We start from the raw sequence: 20,697 nt of genomic DNA on the forward strand, positions 1-20,697 counted from the left end.
TCATTCATGTATATGCAACATCAAATCATTATTTAGTGTACCTGAAATTAACACAATATTGCATATCAACTATATTTCAAATATAAATATATCTGTAATAACTCTACCTCCAAATAAGGTCACATTCTGAGACACCAGGAGTTAGGACTTCAGCAACTTTTTTTGGGGGGGGGGAGCAATTCAATCCATTTTTTAAAGTACAGAAATAGGACTTCCTGCTGTGGTGCAGTAGACTGAGAACCCAACTACAGTGGCTCAGATAGCTGCTGAGGCACAGGCTTAATCCCTGGCCTGGTGCAGTGGGTTAAAGGATCAGGCATTGCTTCAGCTGTGACATAGGCCATAGCTGTGGTTTGGATTCAATCCCTGGCGTAGGAACTCCCATTTACCATGGGAGCAGCCAAAAAAAAAAAAAAAAAAGTACATAAATAAAACCTCACATTTAGAGTGAACTGATTTTTGACAAGGGTGGAATGAATAGCTTTTTCAATACATGAGGTGCTAGATGACTAGATATTCACATGCAAAAGAAGGAATTTGGATCCTCACCTCATACCATATATGAAAACTAACCCCAAATGGATCAAAGACCTAGATACAAGAGCCTAAGTTCTAAACTCTTAGAAAAAATAGGCATGTCCGTGATCTTGAATAGGCTCCAGTTTCTTAGATGTGTCACCTAAAATATAAGTAATCTAAGAAAAAATAGATAAATTGAACCTAAAATGAAATACTTTTGTGCTTCAAAGGACACCATCAAGAAAGCAAAAAGAGGAGTTCCCATCATGGTGCAGCGGAAATGAGTCTGACTAGGAACCGTGAGGTTTCGGGTTCGATCCCTGGCCTCGCCCAGTAGGTTGGGGATCAGGCTTTACCATGAACTGTGGTGTGGGTCGCAGAGGTGGCTTGGATCCTGCACTGCTGTGGCTGTGGCATAGGCCAGCAGCTGTAGCTCCGATTGGACCCCTAGCCTGAGAACCTTCATATGCCATGGGTGAGGTCCTAAAAAAGCAAAAAAAAAAAAAAAGGAAGCAAAAAGATAACCCATGGATGGGAAGAAATATTTGCCAATTGTATTAATCTGATAAGGGATTTGTATTCAGAATATATAAAGGACTCTAACAACTCAACAATAAAAAAATACAATTAAAAAGTAGACAAAGGATCTAAATAGATATTTCGCTAAAGAAGATATACAAATGGACAATAATCATATGAAAGATGGTCAACATTTGACCCATCAAAATCAAAATGACATCCCACCATATACCACACAGGATGGTTACAATAAAAAACAACATAATCACAAGTGTTGGTGAGAATGTAGAGAAACTGGGACTTTCATATACTGCTCAGAATGTACACAGTACAGCTGCTTTGGAAAAGAGTTTAAGAGTTCCTTAAAAGCTGTGTGGGATTTTTTTGGCTGGGCCCATAGCATGAGGATGTTCCCAGGCCAGGGACTGAACCCACATCATAGCAGTGACAACACCAGATCCCTGAACTCACATCACAGCAGTGACAACACCAGATCCCTGAACTCACATCACAGCAGTGACAACACCAGATCCCTGAACCCACATCACAGTAGTGACAACACCAGATCCTTGAACTTTAACATAAAGTTACCATATGACCCAGCAACTCTAAGTACATACTCAAGAGAACCAAATGCTAAGTCCACACCAAAACTTGTAACATGATTATTCAAATAGTCAAAAAGTGGAAACAAACCAAGTGTCCATCATCAGATTAGAGGATAAACAAAATGTAGTCTATCCATACAATGGAATCTTATTCAGCGCCCCAAAAAGGAATAAAGCACTAATACATGCTACAGCAATGGCTGGATCTTGAAAACATTACCCTAAGTGCATACATGGAACAATGGAATATTATTTAGCAATAAAAAGAAAAGAAATACTGATAACTGCTTCAACAAGAATAAATCTTGAAAATATTACACGAAGTGAAATTGGCCAGACAAATGGCTACCTATGGTATGATCCCATTTATATGGAACAGGTTAAATCCCAAGAGACAGAAAGTAGCTTAGTGGTTGCCAGCGGCTGTGAAGAGAGGACAATGGTGACCAACTACTAACGGGTCCGAGGTTTCTTTCTGGAGTGATGAAAATACTTGAGAATTAGATAGTGCCGCTGGTTGCACAACCTTGTGACTATACCAAAAACCAGTGCGCTGTACACTTTGAAAAGGTAAATTTTAAGGTTTGTGAGTTACACCTCAATAAAAAAGGTATGTATTTACAAATGGGTAAAGAAAAAGTAACAGGAGTTCCTGTTGTGTCTCAGCGGGTTAGAATCTGCCAGGATCATGAGGACGTGGGTTTGATCCCTGGTCTCGCTCAGTGGGTTAAGGATATGGTGTTGCTGTGAGCTACAGTGTAGGTTGCAGCTCGGATCTGGCATTGCTGTGGCTGTGGCGTAGGCTGGATATGGTGTTGCTGTGAGCTACAGTGTAGGTTGCAGCTCGGATCTGGCATTGCTGTGGCTGTGGCATAGGCTGGCAGGTGCAGCTCTGATTTGACCCCTAGCCTGGGAACCTCCATTTGCCTCTAGGTGCAGCTCTAAAAAAAAAAAAAAACAGTTTAAGTGGATATATATGAATAATCCATTGTTTGTGATTATCCCTGCCAAGATTTTCACCAACTCGAGTAATTTAGAGTTAACTATAAATCTCAAATATGACAAGTTATCAGACATATATCTTACCAAAAGTATTCTGCTATGAAAATGACACATCAAATAAATTCTGTTGAATATACCAATTCATTCATTAATTATGCTAATTACATATTTTACAGTGAAGTAGCAAAACCTTCAGCGTATCACTGGATTTGAATAACTTCTTTCTCTATTAGTAGGGTCATAATTTTTTTCCTTACAGCGATACATACTGCATGTGGAAGTTACAGGGCCGGTGGTCAAATTGGAGCTACAGCTGAGGCCTACACCACAGCCGTGGCAACACTTGATCTAAGCTGCATCTAACCTACACAGCTTGCGGCAACACCAGATCCTTAACCCACTGAGCGAGGCCAAGGATCAAACCTGCATCCTCATAGAGAGGTCTGTTCCTTAACCTGTTGAGCCACAACAAGAACTCCAATAGGGTCATAATTTTAAAAATTCAAAACAACAGATTGGTTGGCTAATGGTCTATCCTGAAGTCTAGACACCTGATTTTCTCATTTCATTCTGTAATTTCAGTCAGCATAATGTAACTTCTGTGTTAACGCACGGACTTGAGTAAAGATTCTAATTTTGAACAATACCTACCATCTTTTCCCATTACTACTGATTTTATAGAGCCCAACGATAAAGCTTTGGGAGTTAGAACCACTTGCTAAATAAATATCATTTCTAGATTTCGAATGTGAAAGTAATCTATCTTCACTGCAGGGGACAGGAAAAAGTTTTGGTTTTCCAAATACCCCCAGTGACTTTTGGAAACATTTACTGACACAAAATAAACTGTTTACAATTGTGGAGTGAATGCTCTTTTCTCTGAAACTTTGACTTCCTGTTTCTCTTCCAAATCCCTAAAGGGAAAGAAAAAGAAAAGAAAGAATTCATCTACTTAGGCTTACTCTGATGAAACTCAGGATAGTTTCATATCTCATATTCTTTAATTCTCTCCTCTTAAGGGACAGCTTAACTTGGCCAGGTACCTGTGTGTGTGATGTGTATGTGTGTGTGATATGTGTGTATGTATGTGTTATGTGTGTGTATGTGTTTCTAAAGCAGAAAAGATGGTTTTCTTGACCACACTGAAGATTCCCTTGCTGAAGGAACCTCCCAACCATCACCAACACCACTTGGGAAAAGCCTACCCTTTGGAGGTACTGTTCAGAACCCCTAGACCTCACTTCACAGCTGCTCGGGGACACACACACAGCTGTGTGGTCGAGGCTTGCGACTAGCATTTTCACAAAGAAAGCAGTGACCTGCAGGTAGTACAGCACTAGGGCTTTTCCAGCATAAATGTCTCAACTTCTCTTCACACTGCGTTTCGCACATCAAAATCTATGGCTCAAATGTTCGGTCTTATATTTCAGGGAGAGTGCAGTTTCATGGTAGGTCATCTAAGGGCACTTTGACACTCCGGCAAATCAAGGTGTAGAAACCGGCTTTTTAAAGTTTTGAAAAGTTTCGCCCCCCGCCCCCCCCCCCCCCCACACCGCGAGAAAGGGCGCTCCCAAGAAGCGGAGGCGGTTCCGAAGCATCCCTAGCTGCGTGGGCCACTCGGCGCGGGGACATGCGGCAGCCCTGTGCGTCCCCCTGACCGCCCTCGCCGCCAACCTGGGCCCCACGTTTTCAAACAAAATGTCACAGGAGACCAGGGGGCGAGGAGCCGCCGGTCACCGCTCCCAGACGAGACCCCAGTCCCGCGGGCAGCAAAGGGAGCCATGTCGTGTGCCTGAGCTGCAGCAAGAGCCGCGGAGTTGAGTCTGGTGCTGGCCCGCTCCATCCCCCGGGTCTCCCGCCAGCCGGATCGGCCCGCCGCCCCCATCCTCCGCACGGCTTGCCCACCAGGGACGGCGCGTTCTCGAGGGGGCGGGGATCCCCGGACATCGGGGACACTGGGATCGCCCTTGGCTCCCGGCCCGTCCATCTGCCTACCTCTGTGCCAGCCCCCCAGTAGCGCCCGACGTCCTGGCAGCCCTTGGCGCGGGGTTCCAGGGGTTCTCAGCCTGCGCCCGCCTCACACCGAGCCCGGAGTGGGAGGGGGGAAGGACACCGCCTCCTCCTAGGACTGGCGGCCAGAGTAGCCAGGCAGAGGCCTCAGTCGACTTCCTGACGTCACCTGGGGGTGTGGCTATGAGTTTGACTCCTCCCAGTCCCTACCCAAAGAGAGAGTTCTGTCCAGGAGCTGGACCTCTGGCCTCTGCCACCCTTAGAGCTCAGAGCCAGTTGCACTGGTCTCCCCCTTTCCATTCCCTCTGCCTGGACTCCGCACCCTCCCAATTGGTCTCCCAACCAGAAGCGTCTCCTCTTACCGATCTTTCACCGTCTTGCCAGGTTAACTGTCCTTAAGGGCAGTGTTGATGTACATTCACTCTGACAAAGACCGTCACTGGCTTCCTTTTGCTTAAGTTATCAAAAACTTAGTCTAGTATTTAAGTCCTCCGTCCTGCTTTTTTCAGGTTTTGTTTGTTTTTTGTTTTTTGTCTTTTTGCCTTTTCTAGGGCCGCACTCGCGGCATATGGAGGTTCCCAGGCTAGGGGTCTAATTGGAGCTGTAGCCACCAGCCTACACCAGAGCCACAGCAACTCGGGATCCGAGCCATGTCTGTGACCTATACCACAGCTCATGGCAACGCTGGACCCTTAACCCACTGATCGAGGCCAGCGATCAAACCCTCAACTTCATGGTTCCTAGTCGGATTCGTTAACCTCTGAGCCACAACGGGAACTCCTCTTCAGATTTATTTTTCACAGCTGCCCCTTCACTATGTGAGACGGTTACTGTGTGTTTCCCTATTCCAGGGATGTCCATTTGGAACATTTACCTGATATTTCCCATCTTTAAAAGTTCAAACTATCCTCTAAGACAGAGCTCAAATAATCTGCTTGTAACCATGCTTGTTGCCCCATTTAGCAGTAATCTCTTTTCTTGTTTCTGCACTCTGAGAATTTAGATTTTCACTCCTCTTGGCACTAGCTCATTCTGCTCTGCTTACCATTCCTTCTCTCTCCATTACACTGTGAAACCAGGAATTTGTTTTCTTTCTTTTTGCATCCTGCTCAGCACCTAGCACAGAGCATTGTGTAAATGAGTGATATTTTTATGGTAATTGGATTTTAATTTTAATCACAAGAAGGGGTCTGGAGGGGCCAGTCTCAGGGTTTTAAAAAAAGAGAGAGAGAATTCTGAAGGTTATGGGTAATCCCTTCCTAGGTCACAAAGCTAGATCAGACGAATTATTCCCTTTGGTTCACAGTTGGCCAATAGAAAGTGGAAGGAGGCTTATTTTCCATTACACTCTTTTTCTTTTCCTTCAGCTTATCTCACCTTATATAGAAAAAGCACAAAAGAGATAAAGATTTACAAAGTTCCACAAAGGGAAGGCAGTAAACGAATAAGACTAAAAGGCCAACAAGTGAGTATCAGGCTTCCATATTTCTTCCAGATGAGCACTAATTTTGGACTGGATCCCAGACTACCCCCACACATCAAATTCTTTTTGCCTTCTGTGGGAGCTGATGATGCCTATCATATGAAAAATTGTCTCCAAACAGTTTTGGCAAACAAGCAGGCTGGACCGGGCTTATTTTATAAAGCATGCACGATTTAAATAAACAAAGTTTAAGTAACTTGCAAAATCTAACACAGCAAGTCAGTAGAGACCAAAGAGCTAAGTTCAGGAGAAAGAGAGAAAGAATGCCAAAATAGAATCACTTCCGTTTGTGAGTCAGAATACTAAATAGACTAAGAGAGCTGAGTGAATAAAGTCACTCATGAAAAGAAGCTTTCAAAACACGGCTGCCACCCTTGTAAGACTCAGCCAACATTTACTTTCTGTCACCTTTTTCTAGAAACATGACAAAATGAATTTGTTTGACTGTGGAGAATACAGTGAAACGGTATCTTGTTTCTGCTTGTGCTAAGAAAAATACATGGAACAATGGAATATTATTTAGCAATAAAAAGAAAAGGGGTACTGATAAATGCTACAATATGGATAAATCTTGAAAATATTGTGCCCAGTGAAAGAAGCCAGTCACAAATGACCACATTTTGTATGATGCCATTTACATGAAATGTGCAGAATAGGCAATTTTATAGATATGGAAAGTAGATTCGTGGTTATGAGGAGCTGGGGAGTGATGGCTAAGGAGAGGGGTGTTGCTTTGGGGGTAACGAAAACATTCTAAAATTTGTGGTGATGGTTGTGCAACTCTGCAAATACACGGGAGACCATTGATGGGTGCAGTTCAAGCCAGTGAATTGTATGTTTTGTGAATTATAGCTCAATAGAGCTGTTCTTCAAAAAACATATGCTGAATTTTATGTTTTCATATTCAGTGGCAGCAGCTGGAAAATATCTCTGACCAGCCCTCCTGGTTGTTCATGGCACTGTGTACCTTTGTTTCATAGTATTTACCTTAGTTGTAATATTATGTTTATTTGTGATTATTGATTTTGTTTCCCCCAGCTAGAGTGTAAGTGTCATGAGACTAAAAACTGTCTGGTTCCCTCATAAACATATATCCAGCATCTACCACAGTGCCTGGCATGTAGCAGGTACACAATAAATATTTGTTAAATGAATGAATGAAGACAGCAAAGGATATATTTTATTAAGTATTTGTAACGTTCCAGGTCACCAGGAGCAAAACAGATATGTCTTCATGGAATTTTGGTCTAGTGAGAGACATATTCATTAGATAGTCACACAAATAAATATATAATTACAAATTGCTTTAGGTTTCTGAAGGACAAGAGTTCCCATTGTGGTTTGGTGGGTTAAGAACCCAACCAGTATCCATGAGGATGTAGGTTTGATACCCGGCCTTGCTCAGTGGGTTAAGGATCCGGCATTGCTGTGAGCTGTAGCATAGGTTGCAGACATGGCTTGGATCCTGTGTTGCTGTGGCTGTGGTGTGGGCCAGCAGCTGCAGCTCCAGTTCAACCCCTAAACTGGGACTTCCATATGCCACAGGTGCTGCCCTTAAAAAAAAAAAGGCCAAAAAAAAAAAAGAGTTCTTAAGGTATAGCACAAGGGGTTATGCAACTGAATAAGAGGAGGAACTAGAGGGAGTTCCCTGGTGGCTCAGTGGGTTAAGGACCTGACATTGACACTGCTATGGTTCTGGTTAATGCTGTGGCATGTTCAGTCCCTAGCTAGGGAACTTCCACATGCTGCAGGCATAGCCAAAAGAAGAGGATCTGGAATTCAGGAAGTACTTCTTTGAGAAAATGACAATTGAGCTGAGGTCTGAGGCCAGGCAAGAGCAAGAGATAATGGAAACAGCATCCCAAGTCATGAGAGCTACAGGGGCCAGGCCCTGTGGTGAGGAGGAACCTGAGACTTTGAAGGACTGACTAGAGGCCAGTGAGGCAGGGGCACAATGGAGGCACAGGGAGCAAGGGGAACAGTAGAGCAGGAGGAGGCTGCAGAAGAAAGAAGGCCACATGTATGGGGCCTTGGAGAACAGAGCTTCTCAAGCTTCATGGGGATCTGGTTAAAACAGTGTTCAGACTCAATAAGCCTGGGATGAGAACCAAGATTCTGCATTTCTAATATGCTCCAGGGACATACTTTGAGTTGCAAGGTTATGACAACATTATTCCAAGAGCCCTGAGAATCCACTCAAGTTTTTTAAACAAGGACGTGCTAAGATCAGATGTGGCAAGTTACAGAGAGTGGATTAGAAAAGAGCAATAGTGGGTTCAATGGATTTCAGTTATCCTGGTGAGAAGTGATAGCAGCTGGGGAGCAGTGGTGTTGGAAAGAAGCAATGGGTGTGCAGGAGAGAAGAGGCAGAGGCAAGAATGATTAGAAGCTAAGGGAATGGATTACGGTAATCTGAAGTAAGTCACTTATGGCAAGAATGAAATGGAGGCCATGGTGGGAATTTAAAGATTCTGGATGGAATAGATAAAAATAGTAAACAAGTATGTGGCACTTACAAGGCATAGAACCTCTTCCAAGTGCTTTAGCATATATAATCTTACGACAATCCTTTGATATAGGCAAAATTGTTATCCCATCTGACAGATGAGGCAGTTGAGGCACACAGTTTAAATAACTCTTCCAAGGTTGCACAGACATTAAGTAGCAGGCCTGGGAATTCTGACTTCACAGTAATCTGTATACAGCATCTCAACTTCTTTCACGAAATTGAATTTGCAAGTTCTGACAACTGATGAGACTGGAAGACATGAGGCTCTGGGAGGCTCTGAGTGACTGGGAAATAATACACTAACTAAAGTAAGCAAGGAGAAGAAGGAAGTAGTTAAGGGAAGGGGAATGAGATCTGGCTTGGATGAGCAGAGTGCATCCTGAGGTGTTGTTGAAATATCCAGAGGGAGAGAGGCCCCAGAAAATCAGTCCGGCTGAGATGAGGATGAAGGCCTGGGTTGGGGTAGACATTTCAAGGTAATCTGCACAGAGGGGAGATTTTTGTAAATTGCATAATGACTGCTGACCACATGGCCATTTGGCATATTGGGAGCAAGAGCAGAGAGGTGGAAGGAGGCAGGGAGAAGGGAGGCTGGGTAAATATTAGGGAAGAAGAGCCTGGCTCTTTTTTTTTGGCATGTGTGGCATATTCCCAGGCTAGGGTTGAATCAGAGCTTCAGAGCTACAGCTGCCAGCCTACACCACAGCCACAGCAATGCCAGATTTGAGACTCGTCTGTGACCTCCACCACAGCTCATAGCAACACCAGATCTTTAACCCACTGAGTGAGGCCAGGGATCAAACCCACATCCTCATGGATACTCGTCGGGTTCTTAACCCTCTGAGCCACAACAGGAACTCCAAGTCTGGCTCTTGAATCCAACTGCTTGTAAAATCCAAAAGGAATCAGAGGGAAAAGAAGATGCTGACCACACTAGAATAAGCATATGGCTTCTGGCACAAAGACATTGGCAATCCCAGTTCCGAAAGTAGAAGTCCCAGGACTCGGGGACATATAGCAAAGAAAAGGAGAAGACTGGGGGAAAGAAATGAGGCTGGTAGAACAGGCTCTTCCTGGCTGACTAGGGTACAACATGGGGTATAGGCCCAAGCACACCAAGCTCTTCACCTGCAACTCAGGAGACCAGCAAACTCTGGGCCCCAAAGTATCCCTAGCATCAGAGAGGCAGACAACCTGGCCCTCCTAGAGGGGGAGCACAGGGAGACAGCCAGCCTGCTGTGTCCCCAGTGCCCAGGGCATAATGGCCTGTTCAGTCCTTTGGGTCTGAAAGAAGGCAGGGCTCTCTTCAGTCTCACCTCACCAGGTGAGCTGAGCTCCCTCTATCACAGACTGGTGTGGGCAGCAGCTCGTCAGTAAAGCCAGGCCAAGGCCAAGACTGGTGGAGGTGAGAGTGTGATGGGCACCAGTAAGGTCCCAGAGAAAATAAGTATGCACAGAGGAAAAAGAAAAGGGCAAAAGGGCTAGGGCAGAGCCTTGTGGACCACTCTAAGGCAAGAGAAAGCAGGAGCAGATTGTTGACGCAGATCGAGGGGCAGTCAGCAATGACTTGGTCAGGACCCAAGAAGTTAAAAAAAAAAAAAAAAGACAGCACATATGAGAGTCACACAGGAAAACAGTGACCCAAATCATATAAAAAGCATTAAAAATGAACAGAGGATTTCTTGTGTTTGGGATCAGTACCTACCAGGAAGAGACAACCAGCCTGGTACAGATCCTCACTACAGCTAATAACTAAAACTTTTCCCTCTCTCTCTCTCTCTCTCTCTTTTTTTTTTTCTTTGTCTTTTTGCCATTTCATGGGCCGCTCCTGCGGCATATGGAGGTTCCCAGGCTAGGGGCTGAATTGGAGCTGCAGCCACCGGCCTAAGCCAGAGCCACAGCAACGCGGGATCCGAGCCGCGTCTGCCACCCACACCACAGCTCACGGCAACACCGGATCCATAACCCACTGAGCAAGGCCAGGGATCGAACCCTCAACCTCATGGTTCCTAGTTGGATTCGTTAACTGCTGAGCCACGATGGGAACTCCTCCCTCTTTTTTTACATTGCATAAAGGGACAGCTTAAACCAGAGTAAAGGAACAAAAATCCAGAAAAACTGACCATAGGATCCCCTGACACTGACAGTTATGAAAATGTAAAAAGACACATTATAAAGACATTATTATGTGCTTTGGGATAACTATAAAAAGAAAAGGAATCCTCAAAAGACTTTGGAGAAAGCAGAGGTTAATAGGATGTTGTAACCTACAGGTGATACTCAGTAAAGAGGCAGGGCTTGAGGGGAGAAAAGATTAAGCAGAAGGAATTGGTTGCTGCATTGTTGGGTGATGGTGGGGCAGACAGCCTGAGTCAAGCCTAAGACCAGAGGCACTAAACCACATATGAGTGAATGAATGAATGAATGAATGAATGAGGTTGATGTCCATGAGGGAGACTGAGCCATCCTGCCCAACTGGAAGCAAAGAGGTTTGGCATCAGTTGATAGTCTGAGTCTGATACTGCCTGAGGTTTTGAGGCCCAAGACCCATCACAACACAATACAAAGTGTTTTGTATCAGCTTTCTTTTCCTTTCACGGCCTATGGAATATAGTAAGGCTGTTTCAGAAAACCTGGAGGGGTGACTGATTTGATTGCCACTGAATGAAGTACAATCTTTAGTGTGTTTGATGGGTACCGGAAGCTTGCATGGAGGGTTTATTTGAAAGATAGCAGATACACAGGAGGAAAATCCTAAGAGTTGAGGTGAGAAGGAGTGGGAAGATGCAGCAAGGAAAATGTAAAAATGAGAGGTTTGCATGTAGGAATGGAAGAGAGACTGTGTCTTGCTGAATCCAAGAGGTGGGTTTGCTCTGAGCCTCGTTGAAATAATGTGACATGACTTGCAACAGCATTTTGAACTAACAATTGAATCAAAGTAATTACTTGCATCCTTGTTTTCAATAAGTCTTCCTTTACTTAACCAAATTCACAAGGTGGCCCTGGAATTTTAACTCTAGTGCTGTTGCCCTGTTATATATGTAAATCAATATAAAGATCTTTTTTAAAAAGTTCCCCATAGCCATTGTTGTTTTACATAGTTTCCTGATTATAAAAGCAATATCAATTCATTTTTTGGAAAATACAAAACATTATAACAAAGAAGAAAACTAAAATTATCTGCAGTGCATCATCAGTCTTTTTTCATATAATATGCTATTTTCCTTAATGAAATTCCCTTATAAGATCATGCTGAATTCATACTTTTTATCTTGCTTTCACACTTAAGATTTTATTGTGAGCATTTTCTTTGTCATTAAGTATTAAAAACATTTTTAAGGACTAGTTAATATTCCACCATAGATTTTACCCTAATTTATTTAACCATTCTCTTGTTATTATAATACAATTAGACCATTTCCAATTTTTCACTAGTATAAAAACAACATAATTATTTCAATATTTTCATGTTCTAATAATAATCTTTTGAAGTACTTTTTTGGTCTTTTTTTTTTAGGGCTCCATCCCAGCATATGGAAGTGGGTTAAGCATCCAGCTGTGGTGTATGTAGGTCACATGCGTGGCTAGGGGTCAAATCAGAGCTGCAGCTGCTGGCCTACACCACAGCCACAGCAATGCAGGATCTGAGCCACATATGTGACCTACACCACAGCTTACTGCAACACTGGATCCTTAACCCACTGAGCAAGGCCAGGGATTGAACCCACGTCTTCATGGATATTAGTCGAGTTTGTTACCGCTGAGCCATGACAGGAGCTCCCTTGAAAGGCGTTTTAATAACAGCTTTATTGAGATACATTTCATAGTCTATATAACCCACTTATTAAAAGTGTAAAATTCAGGAGTTCCCTGATGGCCTAGTGGTTAAGGATTTGGCACTGTCACTGCTGTGGCTTGGGTTTGATCCCTGGCCTAGGAACTTCTGCATGCCATGGGCTCAGCCAATAATAATAATAAAGTTTACAATTCAATGGTTTCTAGAGTGTTCACAGATTTGCCATAATCAATTCAAGAACATTTTCATCAACCCAAAAAGAAACTCAGGGAGTTCCCGTTGTGGCTCAGCGGTAATGAACCTGACTAGTATCCATGAGGACTCAGGTTCAATCCCTGGCCTCACTCAGTGGGTTAAGGATCTGGCATTGCTGTGAGCTGTGATGTGGGTCGCATATGCGGCTCAGATTGGACGATGCTGTGGCTGTGGTGTAGGCCCACAGCTACAGATCCAATTTAACCCCTAGCCTGGGAACTTCCATATGCTGTAGGCGCAGCCCTAAAAAGACAAAAAAGAAAAAAAAAATGTTAAGAATTCCTGTTGTGGTGCAGCGGAAATGAATCCAACTAGTAACCATGAGGTTTCGAGTTTGATCCCCAGCCTCATTCAGTGGGTTAAGGCTCTGGCACTGCCCTGAGCTGTGGTGTAGGTCGCACACATGGCTCAGATTCTGCATTGCTGTGGTTGTGGCATAGTTCAGCAGCTGTAGCTCCCATTCAACCCCTAGCCTGGGAACCTACATATGCCGCAGGTGCAGCCCTAAAAAGGAAAAAAAAAGAAAGAAACTCAGTACACATTAGCCATCACCTTCCAACCCCTCCAGCCCACCAGGGTTAATTATTAATCCAATTTTTGCTCCTATAGATTTGCCTATTCTGGACATTTCATATAAATGGAACAATACAATATATTGTCTTTTGAGACTGGCCTTTTTCACTTAGCATAATGTTTTTAAGATTTATCAGTGTTATAGAATGTATTAGCAATTCATTCTTTTTTATGGCTAAATACTATTCCATTGAGTTGGATATATCACATTTTGTTTATCTATTCACCTCATGATGGACACTTGGGTTGTTTCCACTTTTTGGCTCTTAGGATAATGTTGCTATGAACAATTGGTGTACAAGTTTTAGTGTGGACAAAATTTTAACTGAATTTAGGTATTCAAGTCTATTGAGAGAATTGCAGCAACTCTTGGTATTGGAGGTGTTGCCTCATACAATAACTTTGTGTTTAAACTTAAAGAACTGCCAGATTGTTTTGCAAAGTGGCTGAACCATTTCCTATTTGCGCCAGCAGTGAAAGAGGGTCCCACTCACTCTACACCCTCACCAGCAGCTGTTATTCTCTGTCTTTTTGATTATAGCCATCCTAGTGGCTGAAGTAGTATCTCATTGTCTTTTTGATTTTTGTTTCTCTAATGACTAATGAAGTTGAACATCTTTTCCCATGCTTTTTGGCCATTCGTATATCTTCTCTGGAGAAATATCTATTCAAGTCTTTTGTCCATTTTTCATCTTTTTACTATTGAGTTGTAAGATGTATATTCTAGATACAAGTCTCTCACCAGACATAGAATTTGCAAATCACTGTCTTGAAGGTGTCTTTGAAGAAAAATGAATTTAATTTTGACGACATCCAGAACATCAATTTTTTCTTTTATTGTTTGTATTTTAGGCATATAAATGGGGCATGGACAGTCTCTGCCCTACCAGCTACATATATGGCAGCACTGAAAATTAAAATATGCCTTTGCTATTCATATTCATTGTGGTCAGACTTTGGTGATATCTTAATATTTTAGTTTGTATCATTAACACAGTATCTATTTTTCCTAGTTTCCTTCAGGTTAACTTATCTATTAGGCAGAATAAGCACAGTGCTCAGTGCCCACAAGAACTTTAGGGGCCCATGAAACTATGTTAATTTTAAAACTTGAAATTGAACTTTGTGACCAAAGAAATGTTTTAACATATGGTATTAATATATTCATGTTTATACCAACACAGTGGTACAATAACATTTTAATTTTTTTTTTTTAAGGAAGAAGGAAGGAGCCTACAAAAGCAAAAGTGTCAGGTCCAGGAAAGTAGTACTATGACCCTGGGTTCTCTAGGTTCTTTCTTTCCTTCAAATTATATACATATGTTATTATTTTATACATATGTATATATTTTTTTATTTTATTTATTGAGTTAGTTCATTTTTTTAGAGCCCACGGCATATAGAAGTTCCCAGACTAGGGGTCAAATCGGAGATACAGCTGACAGCCTATGCCAGAGCTCACAGCAACACCAGATCCTTAACCCACTGAGCAGGACCAGGGATCGAACCCACATCCTCATGGATACTAGTCGGGTTTGTTACCACTGAGCCAAGATGGGAATTCCAATATACATATGTATATTTTATATATGTATATACATGTATACATATCCACTTTTTTCACATACTTTGGAATTGTTTGATTTCATTGTTATTTAAGTGTCACAGATCAGATTCTCTGGAAGAAAATCCTGAGAAGAAGTCTAGGGTGCAAAATGTTTATGAGAGATCAAACTCTGCAAAAGGAAGTGAGTGGAAGTAGATTGGGCAGAAGGGGATCCAAACTGCAAAGGAGCCTAATAAAACCTAGGTCAAGCGGCAAGAAGAGATGTGCCAACATTGCCCACTGGAGTTGCAATGGACTTGTCCCACACCAAGCCAAAACGGCTGGCCTTTATACTTCTACTTTAGCCACAGTGTGAGGACTGGGCAGGCCCTTGAGCAAGATGTCACTCTGCAAGTGAGGCAGACCCTTAAAGAACTGAGGCTGAAGGTTGTTTCCTGTCCATCTCCCCGAAGCTGGGCACCAAGTCCTTCTGTGAAGCGTATCTGCACATCCACCACACCAAATCTTGTAAAGTAACAAGGTGAATTTTTATAATCATAGGATGAATCACTTAAAGAGCCTGCTAAGAGAGCAACTGGAAGTTGTAGGAGCCCAAGAAATAAAAGAATAATCAAGCTGCTGAACAAGAGGAAGACAGCACAATGGCAGAGAGCTGGCATGGTGCAGGATGAAGGGGGCAACGAGAAATCCCAAGACATGGGTGTGGCCAAAGGCTTTTTTTTTTTTTTTGATAGGTAAGAAATAGATTTTTTAAGATAGGACACTTGTGAGAGATGCAAGCGGGCAGGCAAGGAGACGCTGCCCAAAGGCTTTTAAGAACAGGGAGTCGGAGTTCCCATTGTGGCTCAGTGGTTAACGAATCCGACTAGGAACCATGAGGTTGTGGGTTCGATCCCTGGCCTTGCTCAGTGGGTTAAGGATCCGGCATTGCCATGAGCTCAGATCCCGCGTCACTGTGGCTCTGGCGTAGGCCAGCGGCAATGGCTCTGATTCGACCCCTAGTCTGGGAACCTCTATATGCCACAGGAGCGGCCCAAGAAATGACAAAAAGACCAAAAAAAAAAAAAAAAAGAACAGGGAGTCTATGAGTTCCTCTGTAGCGCATCGGATTAAGGATCTGATGTTGTCACTGCAGCAGCTCAGGTCTCTGTGGCACAGGTTCACAGTGCCACAGTGTAGTCAAACGAACAAACAAACAAAGAACAGGAAGTCTACTGTATGATTTTAGGTTACTTGCTCTGTGATGTATGATGCAGCTTCTCTTAGGAGCCCCAGATCCTCCGTAATATTTGCAACACCAGGTGCTTTGAGTAAGTAAAAGAATGGGATCAAATTTCATGTCTGACACTTACAGCAGAAACAAAAACAGGAAAACAGGAGCCCAGAGGCAAAGTGACCATAAGAATATCCTCCTCTGGAGAAATCACAAAATTCTTAGGTGTGTCTTAATTCTTCCGCAGCTATGGAATTGGGTGAAGTGGTGGAGGGGGTGGGGGATGGGATTGGGACACAAAGAGAGGAGATTGGGTCAAATTGATCTAGATCTCAAAGGACTGAGATGGCCCAGCTGACATCTGGGTTAAATTTAACTTTTTATACACACACACACATCTAAAAAACTGACATGTAAGTAGATTTATTTTTTTTGTTTCTTTAAGTTTTTACTTTAGAAATGATTCCAAACATAAAGAAGAGTTGAAGGAATTAAAAAATAGCACATGGGGAGTTCCCGTCGTGGTGCAGTGGTTAACGAATCCGACTAGGAACCATGAGGTTGCGGGTTCGGTCCCTGCCCTTGTTCAGTGTGTTAACGATCCGGCGTTGCCCTGAGCTGTGGTGTAGGTTGCAGACGCGGCTCGGATCCCGCGTTGCTGTGGCTCTGGCCTAGGCCGTAGGCCGGTGGCTGCAGCTCCAATTCAACCCCTAGCCTGGGAACCTCCATATGCCGTGGGAGCGGCCCAAGAAATAGCAACAACAACAACAACAAAAGACAAAAAAAAAAAAATAGCACATGGAAAACTCATATGGACTTTCCCCATTATCACTTTACCCAATTAGTTTGCCTCATTTTTTTATGAAAGTTCACATCCTGTCAGTCCTTTTTTACACCCACTTACAGAGACGTCATGGTGCCCCGCAGTGTGTGTTCGTCTTAGCTGCAATAAGTAATAACCCCAACTTGTTTAACTACGAGTGTGTTCCTAGTGGTCTCTGTCTAGAAGGAGTTAAAAGAAATAGATGTTCTGCTGAGATTCAGCCAGAAGCCCTCATGGTGGACAGAACCCTCAAGTCAGTAATACTGTGCACATCTGGCAGCCCTGCGTCTCTACCTGTACATACTGAATTGAACTGATATTTCACCGAAGCCCTTCAGTGTTGGGTTTATTTTGTTTTCATAGGAAGAAGCTTCCTTAAGTTTTTTGTTTGTTTTTGTTTTTTGTTTTTTAAACACAACAGGTTTGTATTGTTCTTTGACAAAATTACTTTTGAGCCAACATCTGCTTCTGCTTGACAAGCATTTTTGAGTGTTGTTTGTAAAAGGAAAACTCTATGGGGAGAGGATCTAAACTTTCTTCTCTCTCCTTGCAAACAGAACAGCATTAGCTTTTTGAAAGAACAATTTCATATTCATAGAGAAAGGAAATCTAATAAGTTCATCTTGAGCAAGCCTCCAGGGCTAAGGAGTTCAAAGGTCTGCACAGACTAGTTTGAAAAGTTTGAATGAACTTTTCCATGGGTCAACTTTACAGACCTTGTAAGGACTTTTCCCTCAGTGTGTCTTTGTTTCCCTGAGAACTGCTGTGTTTAATTTCATTGCAGCGAATCAGGAGACTTTGTTCAGCTCTGGATTAGCTACAGTTGGCCTTTGGCCAAGCTCTGGAGATACAAAGTTGGCCAAGAACCATCCTTATGGAGCATTCCATTCTCAGGGGGTTTTCTCAATAGAAAACGGTACCTCTTCCAGGCTAAACACCTGTTGCCTTCATGCTTTCTCTTTATATGCTAACTTGTACACTTGACTTTCCAATGGGCACAATTTCACCAGGGATAGTTTGGAATGCAGTGGCTGATCTGGAGAACTTGTGACCTGAATAAGGTTGTTCATTTGAGAAGTGCCTCAAAACAAAATAAGAAAAGAGAAAAAGGAAGAAGAAAGTTTCTTAAGGAGATTGTCTTGTTTGTCTAAAAGACAAAAGTTTGTTTAACCTAAGAAATACCCCTTCCTTTTTTTGTACTTTAGAGATTAATGAGCTCTGACATTTTAATTTATGACTTGATAAACATTGTTGAGGATTCAAGTTATGTCAAAACCCATGGCACAGCACTCTATTTTGTGTGTCTACACATCAAATTTATTTTTCTATATCTGAACTTTTTTCTCCTCTTTGTAGAGGGACCATAAGAAGTAGCTTTTTACAAAAACAATTTCATATCTATCTAAAGATAGCTCTCTCACATTTTTTTTTCTGTTTCTTTTCCTCTCTTTTTCCTTCTCTTGGGAAACCTCAATTAATTTTAAAGAAACATCAGTTGTTATGTGCTCACTCTAGGAGTATAGTCCAGGTCAGCAGTCAAAAATGTCTAAGAGAAAGATAAAAGTTATTAAACCATGTTTCTTTTTGTTGACACTAAAAAGTATATTTACATATTAGTCTGCATAACAGCTACGAGATAGGAAGAAAAGCCTTTAGAACATTAAGATAAAAGAGGAATTTTGGTTGTGATTGAGAGTTTTAAAAAAATTAGTTTACCATATAAAAATAATGTCAGCATGATAGTTTGGTTCATTTAAGACCAAGGTTAAATTCTTTTGAGTCAAACATCTTAAATTTCCTACATTGGTTTTATGCATTAAATAAATTATCACTGTTTCCATAATTTGTTTTAAGTAAAAAAAAAAATCATACATATAAAATTGTATTCAACTAATTGGAATGATAATGAATGTCTGTTCAAAGGGTTTAATCTTATGAAGTTTTTACAATGCTACAAATCATAATGATTTAAAGTATTAGCTAAATTATGATTTCCAGACCTTTAACTAACTTTAGGACCTTCAACAAATGACTAAGTTAAATTAATAAATAATCTTTGATGCAGAGATGGTTTCTATAAAAAAAAGAAACAAAAACTAGTAACTAAACAAAATTTTAAGTTACCTTTTTGCCTAAACTGACAATAGATTAACAAAATTTGCAAATACATTTAAATGATACTACACATAGACACACATACATACACACACATTCACAATTTAGTTATTTTTGCCACCTCACATTTATTAGAGTTATATGAGGTAAGTGCTAAAGGAGAAAAACAGACAATTTTGGTTTTCAATTTTCTAGTTTTCTTTTGTATCTGAAGAAAAGAAAGGCTGGTGACTTTGGTTAAATAGGGCAATTCATATAATCGTTTAATTAATTACACTAGATACAATAATATTTTAAAATCACACACATATATATATATATACACACACACAATGATAGTGCATTTTGAGGATCTTATTAAAAAAGTTGTAGTTTGTTCAGATGGCAAATTTACTATGCTATATACATTGTTTTATCTACTCTATTAATACATTAATTATATTTTAAAATTAGACTTCAAATTAATATCTATGTGTATATTTTTATTTGCATTTACATATGTGGGATTGAATACATATTAAGGTATATTAATAAGCCCTTTACCGCAAATTGTTACACAAATAATATGCAAAAGAAGTAAAAATAGAATTTGGATTTTTTTCTTAAAATTAATGTTATTTTACGTACAGATCAGTGGAGGTCACCAAATTATTTTGCTAATTCTTGGTGCTTCTTGACATAGTTTTAAATCATTTTTCAAAAGTTCTCACTTTTGAAAAAAAAGTTGAGTTTCTGGCAAGCATTCTTGCTTATTGCTATGTTTTTATACCTTTGCTGCAAGTTGTTTTGTATTTAGATATTTATGAATCTGTCTCCTTAATCACCCTTGATGTTGCTTTTCCTAAATTCAGGCCTCAAATTCAGAATAATAAAACTCTTAAGATATCTTTTATGCCTGAGCTATCCTTCAGGTCCCTAAAATGACTTGCTGGTAACACAAAGATTTGCTCCATCACTCAATAAAAGAAAGGCAAATAGGGATAATTAGGTTTGTCTAAAAAAACCTGTATGAATTCTTTTGTTTAACAAACTTAGAATTAAAAAACAAAAACAAACAACACAAAAACCCTGGGAGTTCCCTAGTGGCCTAGTAGGTGAAGGATCAGGTATTATCACTGCTGTCGCTCTGGTTGATGCTGTGGTACAGGTTTGACCCCTGGCCCCGGGGAATTTCCATGTGCTATGGGTGCCACAAAAACAAATTAATAAAACGATTTAAAAAACCCAACAATAAAAAGAGAGTTTATCTTCTCAGGCAAATTATAGTTAAGTAAAAACAAATACTTTGTATGATTGGGTACTTTTCAAGTTTAAGAAAACAACAACATGCTCATGTACAAGCACCAAGATGGTATAATAACCACCTATTAAAATGTGTTTTCTGGGATTCTATATATTTTAGAGATTAAGCCCTTGTCAGTTGCATCATTTGAAACTATTTCCTCCCATTCTGTAAGTTGTCTTTTTGTCTTCTTTTTGGTTTCCTTGGGATTCTAGATGCATAATCCCTATACCCCTTTTTGTTCATACAAAGTCTGAATAAACACTAGCAGTATTAATACAAATACATGGTAATCTTTAGAGGCCTACTGCTCATTTCAGCATTTCACTGAGTAGCCAAAATATAGTCACCTTGTTTGGAAGTGTGACAGCAATAGTAAAATGTGTAAAAACTTCATTTGATTTTGTTTTAAGGTTTTCGCTA

At 41.2% G+C, this 20,697-nt stretch overlaps 1 protein-coding gene across 5 annotated transcripts in view; it reads right to left on the bottom strand.

Moving 5' to 3' along the window:
• Positions 1-4,758, bottom strand: part of PLEKHH2 (pleckstrin homology, MyTH4 and FERM domain containing H2) — a 124,142-nt gene extending 119,384 nt beyond the window's left edge. For all 5 annotated transcript variants that reach the window (XR_007135137.1, XR_007135136.1, XM_047782175.1 and 2 more), the window contains exon 1: positions 4,644-4,758. The gene's annotated coding sequence lies outside the window, so the exon portion shown is untranslated. The remainder of the gene's footprint in view (positions 1-4,643) is intronic.
• Positions 4,759-20,697: the final 15,939 nt, after the last annotated feature.

This window comes from Phacochoerus africanus, chromosome 5, assembly GCF_016906955.1.
Source record: "Phacochoerus africanus isolate WHEZ1 chromosome 5, ROS_Pafr_v1, whole genome shotgun sequence".
Taxonomy (NCBI): domain Eukaryota; kingdom Metazoa; phylum Chordata; class Mammalia; order Artiodactyla; family Suidae; genus Phacochoerus; species Phacochoerus africanus.